The sequence below is a fragment of the Eriocheir sinensis genome, chromosome 30, assembly GCF_024679095.1.
Source record: "Eriocheir sinensis breed Jianghai 21 chromosome 30, ASM2467909v1, whole genome shotgun sequence".
Taxonomy (NCBI): Eukaryota; Metazoa; Arthropoda; class Malacostraca; order Decapoda; family Varunidae; genus Eriocheir; species Eriocheir sinensis.
The window spans coordinates 9186517-9197280 of NC_066538.1; the positions used below are offsets into that span (position 1 = coordinate 9186517).

Genomic DNA, 10764 nt, shown 5'->3' on the forward strand with positions numbered 1-10764 from the left:
CGCTCAAATTGGTGATGCTGATGGCACTGACACAAGCAGCCAGGGTCCAAACCTTACACTTATTGATGTTAAGGAAAATTGCCATTGGCGAGGCTTCCATTTCTGTTTGGTTAGAGGGTAACATCAAGCAATGCAGACCCAAGCTTAATGTTCAGGCCCTTAAGTTTCATGCTTATGCTCATGATGCCAGATTGTGTGTCTTTGTGACTCTGAAGGAGTACATTGTGAGGACTGCCAAACTCAGAAAGGAATTTGGAAAGGATGATGGGAGACTACTCATCAGCTTCATCAAGCCTCATAAGAATGTTTCCAAGGACACGGTGGCAAGATGGCTCAAGACGATGTTGGGCATGTGTGGGATTGACACCACGAAGGTCAGTGCTGGCAGTGTTCGCCCAGCCTCAGCATCTAAGGCCAAGGCCTTGGCTGTGCCGATTACCACCATCATGGCCAAGGCTGGATGGACACAGGAAGCCACGTTTGCTAGGCATTATGATAAGGATATTATTCACGACACTGATCCATTTTAAGAGGCGGTTATTGGTTTGGTGTGATTTCTGTTTGTATGTACGATATTTACTTACATGTGGAAGGACTGTTTTGTTTCCATAATGAAGAATGGGCTCTCTTTCATGGTGATTTTCTTTACAACCACTAATATGGTGTGGCAATTGACAGGATTGGATTTATACAACACCCACATGGCTTTAAAATCTCATGTGGAAGCAACCCCTAGCAGATGAATGATTTGCTGAAGTAAAATTACTGAAATACATGAGACTTACCGTAGGTCAGTTGAAATGTGCTTCGGATTTTGCGAGGCAAATCATCTCTGCTAGAGGGGAGCTTTCACATGCCCTCCGCTCCCTCCCTTCGTAAAGTGGTGAGCCTTGGGTTTCCCAATGCAGTCTTTACGACAGGAATAGCTGGGACACACAGGTTCATGTGGGTGCTTGTACTCTTTAAAGTCTGACAGTGTGAGGCAGCGCAGCGCATCTCATGTGAAAGCTCCCCTCTAGCAGAGATGATTTGCCTCGCAAAATCCGAAGCACATTTCAACTGACCTACGGTAAGTCTCATGTACTTCAGTAATTATCCAACATCTATGGCAGTTCCTCATATTGACCTCTAAGAGGTAATCGTTATAATTAACAACTTATAAAACACAAAAGCTAGTATAAATGAAATTTCTGTATCTTTTATAAAACACAACAAATACCAACTAGCCATTCCCTTATCAATTATATTTAACCAATCTATATTCTATGGTAAATTCCCACAGTGTCTAAAACATGCTAATGTAATTCCAATTTATAAAAAGGGCCATAAAGATATCTTAAGTAACTACACACCAATTTATCTTTTAAATGTATTTTCAAAAATATTCGAAAAAATAATGAAAGCTAATCTAGTAAATTTCCTAGAGAATAAGTCAGTTATAATTCCATATCAATACGGTTTCAGACAAGGGTTAAGTACATTTAATGCTTTAAGTAATTTCAGTGAAAAAATCTACTCTACATAAGATTAAAAAAATATCTATTAAGTATCTATATAGATTTTCAAAAAGCATTTGACACTGTTCGACATGACATTTTATTGAAAAAATTATATCATTATGGCATTAGACTATGATTAGAGGGATCATACATGACTGGTTCAGAGACTACTTGATAAACAGAACTCAATCCACTAAATTGCTCGACCACTCCTCCACACCACGGCTTATTAAATATGGAATACCACGGGGAAGTGTTCTAGGTCCTATTCTATTTTCAATTTACATTAATGACCTACCACATATATTCAAAAATTGTAAAACTATATTGTTTGCCGATGACTCCACTTTATATATAACTGGTACAGACCCAACTGCCATGGTACATAAAGCCAATACGGAAATGGATATCTTCTATAAATGGTGTGTGAGCAATAGATTAACAGTAAATCAAAATAAAACTTATTATATGCTATTCACCAACAAACATACACAATCTCTACCTCCATTATTTTTACAATTACAATATAATAAAAAGATCAACCCAGCATACACTATTAGGGATCACTTATGATGACTCACTCACATTCAAACCTCATATATCAAATATGTGCCTTAAACTATCTAGAATAGTTGCCCTTCTCTATAAAATTAAAGATCACATGGCTCGTCATGTTTTGAAAATTATATATGATGCTCATGTCTTACCCATTCTAAGTTATTGCATACCCATTTGGTGTAATACTTACCCAACCCATCTGTTACCCCTTTTCCGATTACAAAAGAAAATAATAAAAATTATTAAAAACAGCGAATATTACGCACACTCTCTACCACTCTTTAAGGAAACAAATACTTTAACACTTTTCAATTTAAATAAACTCCATATGGGTATTTATATGTATAAAACAAAAAATGAACATACTATGTTACTGCAACCTCACCATAACTATCACACTCGTACCAGCCACAATCTAAATGTACCTCCACACGCCCTATCCCTATATCAACACTCCCTGTCATACAATGGCCACAAACTATGGAACTCAATACCTCAACACATAAAACTCCTTCCAAACCTAAACTCCTTTAAAAATCATCTTAAAAAAAATATATACTATCCGTACAATAAAAGCTGCATATATCTCTTATTCAATGTCATTATGTGTTATGTATGTATATAATCCATTATGTTACTATTAATTATTATTACCATTATTATTATTATTATTATTATTATTATTATTATTATTACTATTATTATTATTATTATTATTATTATTATTATTATTATTATTATTATTATTTTTTTTTTTTTATTATTATTATTATTATCACTACTTTTACAATTATTATCACTATTACTATTATTTTCAACTGTTGTGTACCATTATTATTATAACTATTATTTTCACTTATTATTATTATTATTATTATTATTATTATTATTATTATTATTATTATTATTATTATTATTATTATTATTATTATTATTATTATTATTATTATTATTATTATTATTGCTATTATTATTACTATTATTTATTATTATTATTATTATTATTATTATTATTATTATTATTATTATTATTATTATTATTATTATCATTATTATTATCATTACCATTATTATTATTGTTATCATTCTATTATTATTATTACAACTGCTGTGTATCATCATCCTCATCATTATAATAATGATAGGTATTATCATTATTATTATTATTATTATTATTATTATTATTATTATTATTATTATTATTATTATTATTATTGTTATTATTATTATTATTGTTATTATTATTATTATTGTTATCATTTTTATTATCATTATTATTATTATTATTATTATTATTATTATTATTATTATTATTATTATTATTATTATATTGCTACTGTTTTTTTTTATATATAAATGGTATTATTATCATGATGTTATTAGAGAAGAATATAAACAGAGGTGAAATATTATCATTATTACTTTTATTATTATTATTATCATTATTATCAGTATTATTATCATCATTATCATTATTGTCTTTTTACTAGTAATACTAGTATTGTTAGATAATTATTTTGAATACTTCGTCTAATGTTACTTGGGTCAAAAATTTAGCAGACTATACATGTCCAGCAGAAAAAATAAACTTAAAAACACATATCAATTGTTGCCCCAAGAGCTCTTGATTCTTATGGGCTACTTGCACAACTAATCTATGTTATATCAAACAATGTATATACAAATTGCAAGTATAATAAAATGTTCCAAATGTTTCAAAAATACCTACTTAATTTATCATGTGTGTTTCGAGCCCCAGCATGGCCCGAGAACTTGCTTAAGTGACTTAACTGGATCAGCGGCTCCCGATATGCCATGGCACAACCAACTGATTTATGGTTGCCCACTCCTCCTCTTCGGAAAGGTGAGGAGATGTCCACTGTCTGAACAATACACCGTCCCGTTGGTAACGGTGAGTGTTAGGCCTGGGACCGTCTGTTCCCGACGTGGCCTCTTCCATCAGTGCTGCCAGGGAGCGGTCTTCATGCTGGGCTGTAATCAACGCCTTCCTTCCTGCCATCACTTGCACTACCGGCTTAAAGTCATTAGTAGGGGAGGAAAGAGAAGAAAATAAGGAGGCAATGTCTAAATCATCATTAGTCTCATCCTGAGGTAAATTAGGGGAGGTGTTTGAATTTGAACCAATTCTTGCCTTTCTTGCCATCCCCCGTGTGGTGACACAAACAGGGAATAAGGTGGGGTCTTCAGCTACCAATCTGTCTGTCTCTGGACTACTTACCGGTACAACAGCAAGTACAGGAGGGGGCGGCCCTCCGGAAACCCTCTCTCCAGCCAAGTCATTACCTATTATGACGTCAACACCGTCGACAGGCAGGTCGGGCAGGACAGCCAAGTCCGCAGGACCCGCAAAGCAGGACGTATCCAATTCATACCTGTAAAGGGGGCTGAGTATTCAGCCCGACACACCTCGCAAGAGTACGTGTTTACCCGTGTCGGTCCCAATGGCATCCCCTTCCCTGATAAGAGACTGCATGGCCCCTGTGTCCCGTAACACAAATCGGACTAAGGCTGCCCTCAGTAGTCACGTGTCCCCGTGACATAAATGGACTGAGATAACCCTCGGTCGACAAGCCAGTGTCGCCCTTAGTGGCTAACACTATTTTCTCGCAAGGCAACGATTCGAGTTCAGACTCTTCAGAACCAACTCTCCCTCCTAGAGACGACACCAAGGCTACAGCCTTCCCAGTGCCCTTCTCCTTCTCCTGCACAGTCTTCTCCATTGTCACGACTGGTTTTGCCTTATCAGGCTTGGAAGCTGTGAAGGACGCTCGCTTCCAACACCGTGTTTTAATGTGATCTAAATTGCCACAAAAATCGCACTTAGACAACTTCCGCTGTATGCCAGGGGACGAAGGGGAAGTTCCTTTGTCCCTGTTACCATCGCTCTTCGCTTTCACTCCTACTTGCTGCGGCCGTTTCGCTATCTTGTGAACGGATTCGCTTTTTGCCAGGCTAAACTTGTCAGCCAATCGAGCAGCCTCCTCGATAATGTCAACATCTCGCTCAACCACAAAGGTGCTCACCTCTTTATCCACGGTCTGAATAAAGTCCTGCAATAAAACTAGTTCCACTAGTTTTGAAAATGAATCGACATTCCTTGCTCGCAACCAGCGCGTAAAAGACTCGCGCTTCTGCCAAGCATACTCAAGGTATGACTCACTGTCCTTTTTCCTCAACTGTCTGAACTTACGTCGGTAAGCATCAGGCACTAGTAGGTATATTTGTGCCATACACGATCACTTTTTGCGTGCAGGGGTTCGAACGCGGTGGGAGCGGAAAGTGATTCGCTATGTCATCCCCATGTTATAGTCTATGGGATGCCATACACGATCACTTTTTGCGTGCAGGGATTCGAACGCGGTGGGAGTGGAAAGTGATTCGCTATGGCCGGTCCATGTTATAGTCTATGGGATGACATACACGGTCACTTTTTGCGTGCAGGGATTCGAACGCGGTGGGAGCGGAAAGTGATTCGCTATGGCCGGCCCATGTTATAGTCTATGGATGACATAGCCGCTCAAGTCCGTCCCGCGCTCCGCTCGCTACCCTGCTGGCCGCCTCGCCCCGGCGGTGTGCCCTAGATAAGGCTCACGATTGCGTGTAGGGATTCGAACGCGGTGGGAGCGGGCAGTGATTCGCTATGTCATCCATAGGAATTACCATGGGGTTGCCAAGGCGACTCACAATTGAGCCGACGGAATCGGACGCGGTGTCCCAACACCTGGCAGAGGCGGCATGTCCCTCAGGTTCCAGACCGCCACGCTCTCCGGGGGTAACATGTCCAGGGAGGTTTACCGCGGGAAGCGCGACAGCATGTGGGTAGTTTTAAGTCACTCGGCGGTGACTGAAAAATCCGAGGTGGTAGCGTGGGGATTCGAACCCGCGTCGTCCATCTCGCGGTGAATGTGGGTCCACGACGCTACCAATCCAGCCACCGCGTACCCTGAGTCTCAAGGGCGCGTGCTGATGTGAGGAGGAGTGACGCCTTGCTGAGACACTATACTTAATAAGCAATGAGGATACAGAACCAAAACCAGAAACATTTTTATAATTTTTATTTAAGCACACAAAAACGCTTCTTAGTAATTGTACACAAACGCATACAATGTAGACGGATACAACTCGGAAACTTTTTTATAATTTTTATTTAAACACACAAAAACGCTTCTTAGTAATTGTATACAAACACACGCAAATTAAATGGCTGCAACTCGTTTCTTTTTCATTTGAGATTTAGGTAAGGGTGCAGACGATGGATTGAAGGTTGATTTTTCTTCCTTTGACGAGTGCTTATCATCCTTTGTCTCCTCCACAGGGGATGGAGACGTCAATCCCACGGTGATTTCGGCAGAGGGTGTCCTAGGATCGTTCTTTGGAGGGGGGACGAGATCCCTGTATGGAGCATCCTCACGACCTTCAGTTGTCCTGCTCAGCATTTCTGCGTCGATGTTTTCCCGCCTCGCGGTTTCACCTGGAGAACAGTAATAATTACTCGAATGCCTTAAAGAAATGGAAGAGTTAGCTTTCCATATAGATACAAACCTACCGATCTTTGGAGGGGGTGCTTTGTAGTCTGAGATGATACGTTTCTTATACTTAACAACACCACGTCCTTCAGTCACCCTGCTCGGTGCGTCTGCGTCGTCACTTTCTTGTATCATGCTTTTATCTGGTGAGTTGTGAGAACAGTAATAATTAACGTTGATTACCAGACCATCTGAAAACAAACAAGACAGTAAATACAGAATGAGGAAATGACATTTGATGATTTAACAAAACATGCAGATGCCATTTGAGCTCACTTACCGAGTTTGGTCGACGCGAACCGTTTAGCCATCTCGTTGCGTACGCACTTCGAGTTGGCGATAAAGTGCAGTTGTAGCGGGGTGACGTTTGGGTTATATGACGCAGTATGGAAACCAATTGGCAACCCATACGCGCCACTGTCGGGTTAGCAGCTGCTCCTCTAGCACACCTCCAGGTGTTATCCCATGTACACCCCCCTCTCTTTTGCATCTGCACCCTAGCATACCTCCAGGTGTTATCGCGTGTCCACATCTCTCTTTTAGTATATCCTTTACATGATAACGTTGCAAATCTCTCGTCGACAATGCCTTGCGTTACTAAGTAAGCAGAACGTTGTTTCGCATTGTGGCAATGGAAAGAGTTTGTATCCCAATCGCGTGATAAGTTTATCATTATAGAAACGCTGTCCTTTCTTAAAGGCTGCATGGAGGGAATGCATGACACGTTTAAGGGGATGATGACTGAGGAGATAGCAAAAGTACATCGTGTAAATGCCACACACAAGGGATTGCAGACCCTGTAATCTATATGCTAATCTATACACTGTCATATACGGATGTACTTGCATAAAGTGATGTAATGACAGTGAATACTACCTCGGATCTAGGTTATAAGTGTCAAAGTAACCGAGTGTTTGAGTTTCATAATGAATGTATATAGCGATCCAGTGTCCCATGACTTCTCCCCCCTTCAGAGTGTTCAGAATAAAGACAATGGGTTTTAGCTGCTGCTTTGCATGTTCAAGTAGCTTACCGACATGACTTTCAGGATGACAACCTAAAAAAATAATCTTATCCCCCAGTACACCCGCTAAACCTTGTTCGATTTCCAGTGCATTCATTTTATTTTACGCGCGAACCTGACACGTTACATGACGATGCGCGTCAATTTCAATCATGCCTGTCGTGTCGGCGAAGAATATAATGACGAGATTTCTGTTGTGTCCTTTATTAAAAGTTAAAGAGATACGCATTTTTCCATTTTTATCGAGGGGAATCCCATTTTCCACGTCTTCTGTGACGAAATTAAAAGCGCATAAGGTTCGACCCGCTGCAAAAGCCGGGAGAGTAAGATTGTTAGTTATTTCCAAGCCAAGTCCTTCTAGCGTCGAATAAAAGAGTCGAGAGACATGATGGGGAAACTGAGCACGAATATTATAAGCCGTTGACCCATTAATGGTGATATGAACGTGATTGAGATCCGCGTGAGTGAAATAAAGTCCGTTCTTGTTGTAAGAACCAGACATGTTATCCATGTCCACCATAACCATTATCAGATTCTGTGGAATGATTTGTGCAAACGGCAATTCGGCCAGCAAACTCGTTTGATTGATTCCTAAGACATATGTTTTATACAAGGTTCGATTTTATGTATACTGCAAGGATTTCGACGCGAGTGAAGTATTGAGTGATGATAACGCTGATGCGTGCGGCACGACGCGATCGACCCATAGTTTTACTGATTCGAATGCAAATTTAAAGAGATCTCCATCCTGAGATGTGTTTAGAATCCACGACTTGCTTGCTAATTCAAACCTGATTCTTACACATGTGCTGTCGAGGAGATACGCGTCTAGGCTCGCAATATCTAACAGCAAAGGTGCTGTCATACTAAGACCGTGTGCTTTTATGTTGGCAATCATTTCCTTTTCTTGTTTATTGCCTCCTGTAAAGTACTCGTCACTATACGTGTTCACTATACCTTTTTCACTCTGATCATCACGGAAAAAGAAGGAACTACGCCCAATCGAATCTAACTTTTCTTGATGGATCGACGTTATCATTTTAACAAAGGCATGATAAATAAAGAGGGCGTTGGATTCTACCATCTGTTCGTTGAAGTAGCAAAAACCACATGATCCGTATTACCAAGCTTCGAGCCGTCCACCTTGGTCACGCGCGTCTTCATGTCTATCGCGAGTGTACTGAGATCCAGAAATTGTCCAGGAACGCCTGGAATCCTAAATTCGATATAAATATCATTAATCTCGTTATTAGAACCCTCAAGATTAACGGGTAAAATATCGAGTTTGTTTCGAGATGCAATAGAACTTTCTACTGGTCTCACACGCGTCACTCGAGGAAACCCTTCGGTTACGGCGGCCGCGTACTGACGCAAAGAGGTGGTCGTCCCACCCCCCTGTACGTCAAGTCCGTATTCCGCCATCTTCCACGTTAAACTAACGTTTTCATGTTGAATATGTCACTTTTATAACATGTTTTACGTGACCGTCGTTTCGTCTTTCTTTTGCTTGTTTTCTTACGCTTACGGACGCGCCCACCTTGGACTCGTCTTTGACGCTTGCGGACGCGCTTACCTCCCCCTCGGGCAAGTCTTTGTCCAACGCCTTTCAGAGCTGACACACCTCTGGTTTTTAACGAGTGACGGATATTCCGTCCATCTAACACATCACCTAATACGTCTTTCCCCATACGCACGGCTTAGGGGGCGACTTTTCTCATGAGAAAAGGGATGGCTTTTTTAGCGAGACCCCTCAGTATATTAAAAGTTCCACCTCCCCTTCTACCTCGCTGAACGGGAGGCGGGAGAAATATCCTAATATCCTCTAACCCACCACCCCTTGCATGACTCTCTAAAAAGAGAGCATCGAAATCATGACGTCACGGAGGAATGAAAGTACTTCTCATGACTGTCTGTGAATGAATAACCCACCTTCACGAAAAGTGTCGTATTTATTTCTTATTTAGGGCGAATATGCAATAAAAGGGTCATGGTTTTTCCTCGCCCGTAGGTTATACTTCTACCCCTTTGATCGACCACTCTGACGGAAATCGAATATATGAAGGTCTTATTAAGAGACTTATATACGAGCTGGCGAAAGTCTCTACCTCCAGCAGCTTCCATGGTAACTGCATCTAATAGATTTACCATTTGCCCGCCATACATCGTGGGGGCTACGCAATCGGCATAGATCAAGGCGAAGTCAACCCCACCGCCTTGGCGCGGGGCAAAGGGGGCGGGTATGTGTTTAAGATCCTTGGCATAGACAGCATCGGTATCATAAAACGCATAATCCATGACATGTGCAAATCCTAGACACTGTGCCATTCGGGACCCGAATTTAAGACTTGAGTTTACAAAAGTGATCATCACTCGTGCAGATACCCTTGCGAACAATAAGATCTGTCCTCCGTAACAATTTATTATAGCTAAATAAGAATTCCTCACCCTTAAAGTAATGTGTATAGTGACTCTTGAGAAGCTTTGCAAGAGCAAGGGACAGATCGCTATTGATAACATGAATCATGTACCTGGTATCACCAGCCAAGATGTTGCTCTGGGGAATGAAGGTATACAATAAGTAAGTATAATCGGGTTGAAAATGTGCATTCGCATAAATTTCAATGTGGGCTGAAAAATCGTGCTTGGGAATACTATAAAACGTTTTAGGATACAAGCAGTTTACCATGGCTATTTCATAATCCTTATTTGGGTCAAGGAGTAAAGGAGGGTTAAGTCTATTTACAGATTGATGGGGCCTATTATCCGGAAAAATATCCCTGCCCCCTAAATTAGTCAAATATATATAATGTTCATCTCCCGCCATGGTTAGCTAGTAACTGATTCGTAAACTAACACTGGATGGCATATATACACAATGTTCGGAGTACTTTTATTCGAGTGCACAAACAAGAACAGTTTGAATGCCAAAAGGTTCCAGTCTGGTAGCGAGCGTCTCTATTGCTGGCAGATAGTATTCCCGCCACTCCTCATCCAATTTTCCACGACAGGCCATTCCTTCGGGGATAATAAGTTTTTCCACGTCCTTATGTCCCATGGCCAGCGTGGCTAACTTTTTCATGCAGGTCTTGAAATGATGACGGCGATTGATCTTGGTGTCTTTTTTCAGGCCTTCGAC

General features: G+C 40.5%; 1 pseudogene; it reads right to left on the reverse strand.

Annotated features, from left to right (window-relative positions):
- Positions 1 to 7731: 7731 nt before the first annotated feature.
- LOC127005753 (uncharacterized) lies at positions 7732 to 9050 on the reverse strand (annotated as a pseudogene).
- Positions 9051 to 10764: the final 1714 nt, after the last annotated feature.